This window comes from Buceros rhinoceros, unplaced genomic scaffold (assembly GCF_000710305.1).
Source record: "Buceros rhinoceros silvestris isolate BGI_N320 unplaced genomic scaffold, ASM71030v1 scaffold13441, whole genome shotgun sequence".
NCBI lineage: Eukaryota > Metazoa > Chordata > Aves > Bucerotiformes > Bucerotidae > Buceros > Buceros rhinoceros.
In genome coordinates this window covers 52,478-65,364 of record NW_010396119.1, presented here as the reverse complement: position 1 = coordinate 65,364, position 12,887 = coordinate 52,478, and the positions used below count along the sequence as shown (strand labels likewise).

The window sequence follows — 12,887 nt, the reverse complement described above, 5'->3', positions numbered from 1 at the left end:
CCGGGGCTCTTGTTTAGAACGGGCCCGAACTTCCATGGGAGGGCGATAACTTCCATGTGACGTGGATCCTGGGTACCTTTGCTTCGAGAGAGGAAATTTTAGGTTGGAGGATGTTTGCTCTTAATGTTTCTTGTAGACCTGAACATCTCCTAAACTGTTGCTTGAAGAGTAAAGTGCAGAAAATACCAAAGGGACACCAGGCAAAGCGCCGTTTAACTGTTTGTTTTATTTGTGTAGAAGTTGCTTATGTCGCTGAAATTTTTGAGTGTTTGATGAGGATTCTGAATGTATAATACAGCAACTCACATAAAATGCAGTCTTGCGGTCTCGAGTTTTGCTCACAGGTACTTGAAACTTGCTTTTTTTGGTGTATTTTAACTGATGTGCTTGTGTGTAAAGATAAGTAAAATAAGATTATTTTTAAAAGTTACTATACAAGAGAAAAGGAAGCAAGGGCTTTAGTTAGAAACACCTTTGTGCAGGACTAAAGCTACTGTACAACTCGTGGACAGCTGAATGCTGCAAGATTTGCTTTGTATTAATGAAGGGAGTTTTGCAGTATATGTGGTACAGCAAAACCAGACCGGGTCCTTCTAATCTGGAGTTGTAGCTTTCTTCCCCTGCAGAGCCGATTCAGGCAAACTTTTGAAACGACTTCTCAATTTCTTGCTCCCCCCGGTATTGGTTTTGCCAGATTGCTCATCTACAGTGCTCTATTCACTACAAACATGGTAGTAGACCTCTGAAATAACTTCTGTTGTAAATTCTAAAATAGTTCCAGAAAGGTACAGGAAGCTGAAGCACTTTCATATGTAGATGAAGAGATGATACAAACCTAGTATGGGAAGAACAAATGTCCTAAAATGTGTTATAGATGTAAAATTTCACTTGTGAGAGAAACAAAGCGTTTCTTTTTGGTTTGTTTTCCAGGAAGCGTTAGGTGTTGGGTTGATATCATGCCTAGTCCTGTACACCTTTGGTATCTCCAGATTGTTGGGTGGAAAGGTTGCCCTGTGTGTGACCGATAGCAGTAGTGCAGAGGATGTTACTGGTTTGGTTTTTAGGAATGCTTTGTATGTCTTCTGGCAAGGCATTTAAAATTATATTTTTCTAGTATTTATTGTGTAGCTTTTAGTACATGCAGCTTGGTAGTTGTCTTCACATCTTTCATTGTAATCTGTGGGTACGGGTGAAGTCCACATCTACGGAAAAATGCTTTAAACTTGAGCATGAGTTTTGTTACTGTTTTCAGTTGTTTAATCCTCTTATGTATAAAGTCCTATGTTACGAGCTTTTTTTTTTTCAAAAAAATTTATAAATTCTGTGTTTCTACTACAGAAAAGCTTTTGGGGATGGTATGTTTTTCTGCTGGAGTCTCATGAAATCTTAGGATATGGAACAAATGCTGACATACATGTGAGCAGTAGCTTAGATGATTTAATATTTTCTCCCTTCCCTCTCAAGAAGAGGTGTGAAAACTATGAGACTAACTTCTTTTAGGACCAGTGTTTGAATTGTTATTTAAACAAAAATTACCTAAATGTTTACTGAGCCTCAGAATGAGACTTTATATATACTCTGGTGAGTGTATTTGTGTATTTCACATATCTTGGAATTAAAGTTGTTACTTTTCCTTGCAAGTGTGTCAGATGTCTTAAATGTTATGTGAATGCTTTATCTGATGGCAAAACTATTTAAAGTTACTTCCACTAGAGTCACTTTCTTCTCACAACTCATTTCCCAATTGCTTGTTCAGCCCATATGTCATAGTTTATCATCTACTTGGTGGTACTCGTACATCTATTTATGGGCTTGTTCGCTTAAAAAGATACTGAAATAAAAGGAAGAGTACAAATTGTGGTCTGCTGCCAGGAAAATACAGTGTGTGAGAGGCATCTAAAATACTTTGCCTATGTAGAAAAAGAGCATATAGCTGTATACCTTTTGACCCAATAAGATACATTTATTCCAGCATCTATAAAAACTGTATTTTTTGTGTGGTGATTAGAGGATCCTCCTGAAGCCCGAGCTAGAATGCTTGATGAGGGAAGGTGTGTTTATAAAACCAGTCTATTTCTAGCCTTTACATTTAATTTTTTCCATTATATGCTTTTCTAAAGTTTCTTCTAAAACAGGAAATTGCAGCGATTTAATTGATAGATATGACATTGCTGTACCTAAACTATTTATGAACAGTATCACTGATCCATGTTAGATTTGTGTTTTGTTGTCCTGTCTCTAAGAAAAAGCAGACATATTTCAGCTGTGCAAAATACTATTGGTCTGGATTATCTAATTTCTTTTGTCATATCTGTAAATTGGTGCATCATTTTTTAGGAATTTGACTGCAGGTCATTTGAAATAATAATACTAGATTCTGAACAATATCCATATATAGCAATACTTTAACTTTGTAAATCTTATGTTCTTCAAGGTGCTATCCCAACAGCAGGAAACCTTTTCTAGAAAATTTCTGAGAGCCATTCTCATTATTAGAAGTGAGCTGAATTTGAGCATATGGTTTATAAACCAAATGGAAAATGCTTATTTATACATGGAATTTGGTGGGTTTTTTTTCTTAATTAAATAAATGAGCTTCTTTAAACTTATTTTCAATTAATGTGTGACAAAAATACTCAAATTTTGTGGGAACTCAACAAAAAAACATTTAAGTGCAGTCTATTATATTGTTCAACACTACAGGTTTAATGTACAAAAGCACTTAAGCACTTTATTATTTCTGTCAAGTTGAGAGTTCCTAAACTTGTCCTAGTTGTTTGAAATAATATTTTGTTTTATTGTATTTTTGTTTCTTAAGTATAAGCTTGTAGACTTAGTATGAGTGAGATTTTTGAAAAGCAGTGTATGTTTTGGCTAGCTTCCAAGGAAAGAAAGCAGAAGACCCAAGTTTTTTTTTCTCTTCCATGGTTCCTCATCCTAACTTCTAGTGTTCAACAAATAAAAAAATCCAGTGCTGTTTGCAGAATGAGTGTAATTCTGCTTGTGTTGGGCGATCATGGTTTCTGTGAGGCCAATCCGGGTGCTGTATTAATGTACATGTGACCCAGATCAGGTGTGAATTTGCAAGTACATTTCTGTTGAATTAGCTAAAGCACGTAAGACTGAATTTATGCCAATTGCAGGAGAACAGGCAGTACCTCCTTTAGCAGAAAGCATTCTGGTGTGAGGTTAACTCATCAGGTTTTCTGAATACATTCAAACTGGCAGTATGCGTTTAATGGGATTAGCACTTTGTCTTGAGGATTATCACATTCTTCACCTAATACAGCAAATTCAGTATTCAGTTTTTAGTATCTTGAATGAAAAAGGCAATAAATACGTCTTACACATTCTTTAGGAGTGGATATTGGCATCCAGAAGGTCGCAGACCATGTATTTGGCAGCTGTAATTATCTGTCATCTTTCTGGAAAATCATGTTTGTAGATTTAAGTTCAGTGGATAGCTCTATGCTCATGATGAACAGAACCACTTTTCCATCCCTGAAAAGAGCCTTGTGATTCCTACTGGAACATGGCATGTCATGTTCTTAAAGATACCTGGTTTTTAATTGAAGACAAAGCACTACCTTTAATCTTTTTCATTGCAGTTCTTTTTGTTCCTCAAGGCAGTTAACTAGAGCAATTCTATTCAGTTGTTCTTTTAAATCTTCGCATCTCGGGCATCTTTTTCTGGCTGCTTTTCTTTTGTAACAGACCTGCATCTTTCTGTCTGCTCAGTCAGCTGACTCCCACTGTGTACTCATCAACAGCACGATCCTTGCAGTCCTTGGCAGTACCTGTCTTCCTGCCGGCCTGACTGCACAATGGACTGAAATAATATATATGTGCTGTTTGTACCATTGCTTTGCTTGCCTTTCCACCAGAGTGTTCTCTTTCTCCATGTTTCCAGATAAAAAAGACTTCAGAAGTCTAAACTTACTGGAATTCTCAAAAAAGCCTGATTCTGACAAAAAAGTATGGCATGTTTCAGAAATGTTGACCTCATCTTTACAAGTAATGCTGACCTAGTCTAAAATATTTCTGGCAAAGTATTTCCTGTCTCACCTTCAGAGATAACTATCTATAGACATTTACAAAATGCACCGCTCATTTAAAAACTGTTTTGTGATAGGTAAAAAAGTGTTTAATGTTTGGGTTTGTTTTTGATTCTTTTGCTTGTTAGTCTTGTGTGTCTGCCCACTCTCCCTCCTGCCCCCGACTCCCCAACTTTCTGCCTGAATGCTTAGATGTAGCAAGAGTTCTGGTACGGTACAGTTGGACTCCAGCAGTCAGTTTGTTTTTTATGTGGACTTGTACATCTGACTTTGTAGTTAAGTCAGTGAAATTATCAAGCCTTTGTACTAAACAATTTCAAAGAACAAAGTCAAAATTACTAGATTCCCATAGTGTAATAATCCCCCTTGCTTTTGTGAAAGGAGGCTCGTGGATGTACTGAAAACACAGCCATTCAGTTATGGCCATGTCTGTGTAATTGCTGTTTGGGTTCTTTTGTGCTTGCCTCTTTCCATTTGGGTGTTGGTGTAATAATTTACTACATCGTAATAGTGGTCTTTAATGTATGTATAGACTTCTTCTCTACCATACAAATTACCTTTAGTGATTTCAGGTCATCTGTTGCATTATTACTTTAAATCTTCATTCTGTAAGTTTCTTTATAAAATCATCATTTGTGATTATATCATTATTTTAATTCTTTAACGTTCTTAGGAAAAAAAAATACTTCAATACATGTTGTTTTAGAAAGGGCAAAAGAGAAACTATGTTTTGTGCTATGTCACGATATTGGTAATGGTGACTTTGCTTTTTTTTCTCTTGGTTATATATCCATAACTACATTTTGAAAAACTACTTTTGCATCAGGCTTTAAGGCTTTTTTAAAATATATTTTATATTAAGGGTTAGAAAACATTTTAAGTGTAAATTGTTTTCCTTCAAGTTGTCTTTTAGAAACAATGTAATGCTTCTAAGTTTTTTCCTCTCCTGAGTTAGCGACCAAAAAAGTTTTGGTAAGGTAGTTTTTGTTAAGCTGCTCACTCCTAGCATCAGCAGAGCCTCAAGACTGCACACAAGTTCTGTAATACACTGGCTTAGTTTCTTTCTACTTTTTCTGATAGCACAGTTAAATTTATCATCATTGTGCTGATATGACAGTTTACTTCAGTCCTACTGTTTATATTACTGGAATGATCATGTGTTTAAGCTAAACTCCTTTGGTGAAGTCATTTTTAACTCACTTTAGAACTAAAGTTTACAGTTTAGCTCCTTGCATAGTTGTGTTGCGCAACTTGAACTCGGGCTTTGAGCTATCAAGAGTTAGACAGACTGTGCTGATTTATGTGATCATACCACCCAAGTGGATTGTTATTCTGCTGCCACATTTTACCCTTTAGTTGTTTTGGTGCTCTGAGAAAGAAGACTTGAGTAGCTGGCACATCCTGAAGTCTGGCTAAATAACCATGTCATGAGTCTGGCTTCAGAGAGCATGAAATTCTGAAGTCAGTTTTGCTGCTGAGCTCGATGGATATCTGCAGTGTTTCCTGTAATGTGCTGTCTGGCAAATGGCAGGGTGGAAAACTAAAAGTAGAAAAGAGCTATTTGAGATGTTCTGTTGAGTGTGAAGTTTTTCTGCCATGGAAGTGCTGAAATAAATATCTGAACTGACTTGATAATTAGCTATTAAAAGGTTTTTTCCCAAGATGTGTATAGGAGAACCTGTATTGATGAAAACTTGCTATTCTGAGGTTGAGTCTTAGTCATTGTCCATCTTTACTGAGGTCAGCTGTTCTATTTCTTGCTCTTGTTTGCTCAGTGCTGCTATTGTTACCTCAGGCTTTGTGTAAATTAATGTTTTGTTATTCTGTACATGGAACTTAGTTGGCTTCACCTGACAGATTCTGTATCCAAGAAGTTTGTTAAGGTATATAGAGAGTAGTTGGAAAAATCAGAGCTTTGGACTTGAGAGCAAGAAGTTTTGAGTGTGCTATTCAAAAACTCTTACTTTTTTCTGAAGTGTTTCAATTTAGTGATGTTTCTGAATGGAAGGATATTTAAGATACTCAAATTCTAGATGATTAGAACAAAAAAATTTTTGCTGAGGCACTTGCGTACTAGGAACGTGTGCTTTTGTGATAAAAGATTTGAATTCACTTCTTCGTAATGCTAAACATATTTTGTTCTACTTATCCATTTAGGAGCAGACAAGACAAAATAAGATTTCTTAACAAGAATCAGGGTGGGAAATGAGGAATGACATGATGTTGTAGACTAATTATCCATGTTTGTGACGGCTGCAACCCTTCACACTGTAGCTGTAAGAAATGTTAGAGTTGGGGATTTGGAAGATGTTTCCCACCATCATGGCTTTGCCCTTGGAATTTGCAGAGCTGTGAGACCAGCTTCAAAATCTCTGGAGTTATCTATAGCTTGATTATGTAACAGGAAGTAAAGTGTCGTGTATCTGTTCATGCTGTCCTGTCAAAATGGCCTAAAAATCACCTGGTGTCACAGATACCCATATGCATTATTCCTTGATTTGCAAGTGTGTTATTTGTTCTGGTTAAATTTTGACTTTCCATTTCATGGTTTAATTGATGGATAGCCCCTTCTTTGAAAACCAGATTTCTGTGTAGTTTTTAAAAACTTTCTGTTGATATTGTTCTTTCAGGATCCAGCTGATGGGGGTAATTGACATTGCGCATGTAAGAACCATCTCTTTAAATAAGAGATTTGTTATTAAACATACAATAGGCAAATGGCTTTGGTAATTGAAGGGTCATTGAAGCTCTGAATAACACCAATTTCTTGTATGTTTAGGTATCAACTTAATAAATCAAGTAGTGGTGTTGACATAAATATATAGTCTCCATTTAAACATAGATATATTTAGAGATGCATGTGAACTGCAATATTATATGTACCTTCATAAATTGATAATGAAATTGGATACTTCTTGTAAAGCTACTTATTTAAAGAAATCAACACCATTAAAAGGTACAGTGCTTCAATTTATTAAATAAACTGTACTTTATTACTTTTTCATCATGTTTTTTAGAAATGTAGTATTGCATCTAAAGTGTATAATATACTTAGTAAAGGTACTCGATTAAATCTGTGAAATATAACAGTATCTAAGCAACCAGAATGGACAGGAAGTCTTTACTGTCATTGCTCTAAACAGATTGCTTTTAAAGAAAAAAATCAATCTACTGTGATGAAAATTCTTGTTGGAGCTGTGAATCAGGTTTATAATTATTAATATCTTCTATAATATAATAGGATCTGTTTCTTGAAATGAAAATACTGTTGGAATCAAATGGCTACCTGTATCCCATCGTCCCTTTGCAAAGTTGATAAAATAATTTCTAGCATACAACTGTATGTTGGTTTTTTCAAGGTGTTGTAGTTTGGCTTGGAATGAGTTGTTAGCCGTCATGTTTGTAAGGATGTTCTGAATCTCTGGGGTTTTTTTAATAGTTTCCAGTAAAACTCAATGAGTTTCTTGCTTACTTTCTAAATCCATATCAGAATGTTGGAAATAAGCAGTGCATGTTGTCTAATAAGGAGTTGAGCCATTCTAGGAGCTCTGTGCTGCTGAAAAAGAGTGCTCATGCAGCATCTGGCTGAATGGTTTTGCCCTCTCCCTGGCAGTTTTAAATGCTTAATTCAGTTTTGTGTTGGTTTAATAGTCAAATTGTCTGTCCTGTTTGGACTTGGTTTGCTGCTAGAGTGGTCAGTTTATCTGGTAGTTCATAATGGTATGGTGAGGACCTGAACAAAGGACCTGAACAAAAGCATGATGAGGAGTAGAGGTAGATGCCTTATGCAAATGGAGTACTGGAAATGCAGAGCAGTGGGCGGAAGGGAAAATGACTGCAGAATAGGATTCCTTCAATAAGTGCATTTGTGTCACAGTTTACTGTAGAATCAGATTAGTGATCATGTGAAATTGTGTTCACCCTGTGACGTCCAGTTGGTAAACATATGAAATGCTTTTCAAAACCCACTTACGTTAAAACCTTATTGCTGGAATAGGAGATACTTACAGTCTAAAGGAGCTTGTTGGTTAGGGCACTTGATCAGAAAATGAAGGTTTCTTTATATTCCAAGTCTAAGGAGTCTCAGACTTAGGTTTCCTTACGCTTTTCTAGCTTATAGCCTAGGTAGGCTTGACTAGGAAGAATCCTCTTCTACCTAGCACTTTGTGAAAAATGCAGGATGGTAGTGGACAAGAACCGTAACTGCCAGCTCAGTGTCCAAACAGTAGAGAGGAGAACGGAGGCATTAGTCTCAAGGTAAAACAGTAAAGTTGTACTAATATTATAAAGTGAATACAGTGTAAATGTAATTTTGAAATGCAGTTTTAAAACTTGCTATGACTGGAGATAAAGGTCTTGCAGTAATAAAATTGGGAGCAAACAGGGCAATTGTCTCGAGTATTTACAGATTTAATTTAATTGTTATTTTGAATGCTTGTTGATTTCAGAATCTGTCAGTGATGTACTGTACAAAGGTGGACTGAAAATAAGGTGCCAAGTCTCATTTGAGTGTTGTCTGTATTCTTGATGCGGTAAATATTTCCTGAAGCGTTTGGAAAGTGGACCTCAGCTATATGCAGATTCAGTTACTGATCCTTAATAAATCCAATAAACTCTTAGCAAAACCATTATATGGTTTCTAAAGCTCTTAAAGACATTGACACAGATTCCTTCTAATATGCTTTAGTGTCTCAGGTTTTGCTAGCAAGGGCTGTCATTTAATTACTACATAGGAGACTAAGCTTATTTTTTTCTACAGTTCTGGAACATAAGACCTTTTGGGGCTAGATTAGATTGAGCTTTGGTGACATACTCATTTGGGGCCTAACAAGCTGCTATTTATGCAGTCATCTATCTTACTCTTTGTTTCTGGGCTTGTTGGGTCCAACTGCCTGTTTGTATGGGTTAAAATTTTTGTATATTTTAAAGTTGTCTCAGTTTAATTTGAGACCAGTTAAATACAAAGTGTTTAAACACTACCCTCAAAAAAGCCAGATTTTTGTTTTGGAACTGTTGACCACAATAACACTCTGCTTGTAGATAGCTTTGTGTGGGGAAAATGCATGTGTGTAACAAAAGAATATGGTTGATATACACGTGTTTTCTTCCCTTGTTCAAATACGAGTTCTGAAAATGTTTGCTTTTGAAAGAGATCTGTCTGGATAACTAGGTCTTTTCACTTAACATTATAGTTTGTGCCACTTTTGTAAGTCAGTTATTTGGTGGATGTGGAGACATTTTTGTAGTGAATTTAGGTCAGGTATCAATATGCTTATTCTCCTTAATTTTGTGGATCTTGGTCCTTGAGCTGCAAGATGGAAAAAAAAAAACCAACCTTGTCAGGTGTGAATGAAGGCTGTGAATTTATCAAAGTTTAGCCCACTATTGTAAAAATTGTGTAATAAACTTTTAGTATAACTGCATTTGCCCTGGTATAAACTTTAATGGTCCCAGTTTACCTCATTAGCAAATAATGTCTTGGTGTTAACGTAACAAATAGAGCTTTGAATAATATCAGCTGAGATTTGCATGAGATCTTTTTTTCTTTTTTGGTAGAAATGCACATACTTTGCTTTCTGATTTTTCCAGCTCTTTGTACAGTTACATAGTGATATGAGGGACAGTCAGATCTGTCACAATTGTAGATAATAGAACAGTATTTGTTGTTCTGAATCGCACGTGGAGCCTGAGATTGAAAATAGGCTGTGAATTCCAATTCTGTTGTATTGCTCCACCAGAAGAACCTGCGTAAAATATATTTCTGTTGCAGTGGGGAATTCTTTGAAAAATGTCGTTGTGATTAATGATAGTCTGCTGGGGAGTAGTTCTTTCTGGTATCTCAGCCACTGAACCTACCATCTTTGCACACCATATTTATAGCTCGGTGTGCAGTAAAAGGCCATGAAGAACAACCACCCTGTCAAGAAAAATGTCGGGGGACTCTGAATTTTGAGAGGTTTATTAGATGTATATTTGGAGGTCTGGATGAGGCATGCTGTGTACTCTTTTGGTAGAAACTTACAGTAACTGTCTTGGTAAACATTGTAAGAGCAGAGGAGGTGGTTCCCTCTGGAGCACTCAGCATTTCTCTCATGTAGTGTGCTCACAAACAATATCCATTCACACTCATGTTGTAGAAGGTCTTTAATCGTGTTCTTCCATACCATGATTTCAAATTATGTAGTGATTGTTTCTGAGCATACCACAATGTATGGAAGAAGATAACCACTCTTCTAAAGTAACAAATATAAGTCTCATTTTAATTTCGAAGAGAAGATTGGTAATTTGCTATTAGTGAAGTTCCATTAGAAACGCTTATAAATTTCTGGACTTTGAATTTTGAGGAGATTCCCAAATCTGTTTTAGAAGATAGAAGATCTTCTAAATGTTTTTGGAGTATAGATGTTTTTAGATGTATAGAAGTATAGAGGCTGGCCTTTGATAGATTTAAGTAGTCAACTGATAATCCTACCAAGCTGCTGTTAGCGTTGACATGGAGCCACAAATCTTTTAGCTGCTGGTGGTGTGGCATATAGTCTTCAGGCAGCAAGAATGATTACTGTATGATTTTTCATCTCTAAATGTGCATCCATTCCATTATTTAATTTCTGACATAACAGGTTTATTTTCAGACCTCTGAGTCTCAGTTTGTCACAGTCCTGGGTTTGGCACCTCACACAGAGGAACCTACGTGTATATCTCAGTTGAAGAGAATGCTTCAGATTTTAAAGTACAATGGTACTGTCCCTTTGTAAGGCATTGATACTGTTTTTTAGGTAATCTCTTGTACATTCTCAACAGATGTCTTTTTAAAGTGGATTCAATTCAAAGGTACCATTTTTCCTCTTGAGTATTTTACAGAGTTGCTGAAATACGTCACTTGAAATTGTGCTAGTACTTTCCTTTGTAGTGAGAGTGAGTCTGCAGTGTGGTTATGGTGTAAGTGATGCACATAATGATAGAAGGATTCCTACTACAGAGCAGTAGTTGTACAGCTGGTAATTTGAAACAGTTGAGGAATACAAATATAAGAACAGTTTTGAAGAACTAGATACAATTTGTGTTCAGAAGCTGCATATATTCGTGTTGCACATAGGTTTCTGCTGTCTGCTTACCACATGCATTAAATTCTAAGCAAAACCATGGTTTCATAAAACCTATCATAAAAAGATATTAAGTACTAATAGAAAATTTGAAATCGATGAAAACCCAGTTCATACTAAAAGATGTAAAAGTTACCTCAAAGTTTGGAAAATGGATGATCTGCTTGCTTCACCATAAGCTTTGTTTTAGAATTTATCAAGTTACAGAGGTTATACTGAGTATAAAACTCTACTTTTTCTTTGGTTTTTCACTACTAAACTAATTAATATAGTCTTTATCACTTGCTTATGTGTTTGCTATAGTAATTGTCTGGGTATCTAAGAAAGTTAAAGCAGTTATGGAGATCTAGACCTGATTAAACACACAGGGCACTATTGTGAGTTAATGTGCAGTTGCTTCTAGAGGTAACATTTTGTTAACCATTTTCTTAAATGATTTTTTATATATATTTTGTTGTGTACTATTGATTTCAAACATCTACTAAAAGCAATACTGAAGACCTAGGAGAGAAATAATTAGTTGTAATTAATTCTTGATTTGTTAGGGAATTTACAAAAGTGACAGTGGCTTAAATAGGTTTAAATGGTGCTGCTTCTGTAGAACTCAGCCAGCATGCAGCTACTGAAACCTTGAGAATTAACTCAGATCTTTTATCTGAGTCAGTGTCATAATTTTAGAATCTTGTCACTCCTGTGGTTTTACCCAGTGATGTAATCTGGGTTTCACACTCTTACTACATGGCTAAGTTACTGAAATATTTTCTTCCATTTCTTATTCACACAGCTTCTTTAACTCAGAGTTTCCTGTCACATGCAAATTCCAGCAGCTAATGCCACCTTATAACTAATGAGTATTGTCAACCTTTGACTATATAAAAAGAGTTGGGAGGGGAAAAAGGAACAGAAACTCTGTCAGTGGCAGCAGCTGCCCCAGAATTAGAGTACAAGATAATGGTAGGTAGGAAGTGTAACTGCTGGGTGGTTTCAGAAAGGAGGAGTAGGTACTCAAAAAAAAAAAAAAAAATAGTGGGGAGTTAGAGCAATGTAGATGCTGGTGTCAGAGAATGTTCATTTAGTGGTCAGCCTGTCTAGTGGAGGTGTAGCAACAGGTTTCCACTGTGGGTTTCTTGTGCTAGCATTGATGTATTTTGAATATAGTAACAATGAGTAGCAGCTTGAATTCTGATTTAAGTCTCATGTCTGGTAATGCATCACCAGGTGCTAAATATAAGAGATTATACTTCCGAGCTATCTGCTTGCTGTATGCTTTTGTAAGAGATTACTGGCCCCATAGCAGAAACAGTCAAAATCACTGGACATTGGGCTTGTGCTGTGACCATTGGCAGCTGAGGAAGAGGCACCATTCATCTTGTGCCTTCTACTGTGAAATACTAACATCAGACAGGAGACTGGGTAGGAGAGTTAAGGGGACAGAACTTTACAGTAGGTGAATCTGATAATTTACAAGTAGATAGGTTTTATTTTAAATTTTGCATGCGTGTCTACATTTAATCTGGTTCAAATCTCATGTTTTACAGTCTGAAAAGCTGACAAATGTCCATTGAAAGTTTTCTATTCGTTACTCTTGTCTATACTTCAGCTCTCTTCTGGCAACGTACAGTGCTGTTCCACTTGTTTGTGGGTTCTGTTCTTTTGTCCAACTTAGTTGGTGGTTCAACGCCAGCTTTGTTCTGCCCTTCAGTTGTATCGAACTCTAGTCTAGGTTTTC

General features: G+C 36.2%; 1 protein-coding gene across 1 annotated transcript in view; it reads left to right on the top strand.

Moving 5' to 3' along the window:
- Window positions 1-12,887, top strand: part of LOC104501917 (guanine nucleotide-binding protein G(i) subunit alpha-1) — a 33,958-nt gene that overhangs the window by 803 nt on the left and 20,268 nt on the right. The gene's annotated exons all lie outside the window — the stretch shown is intronic.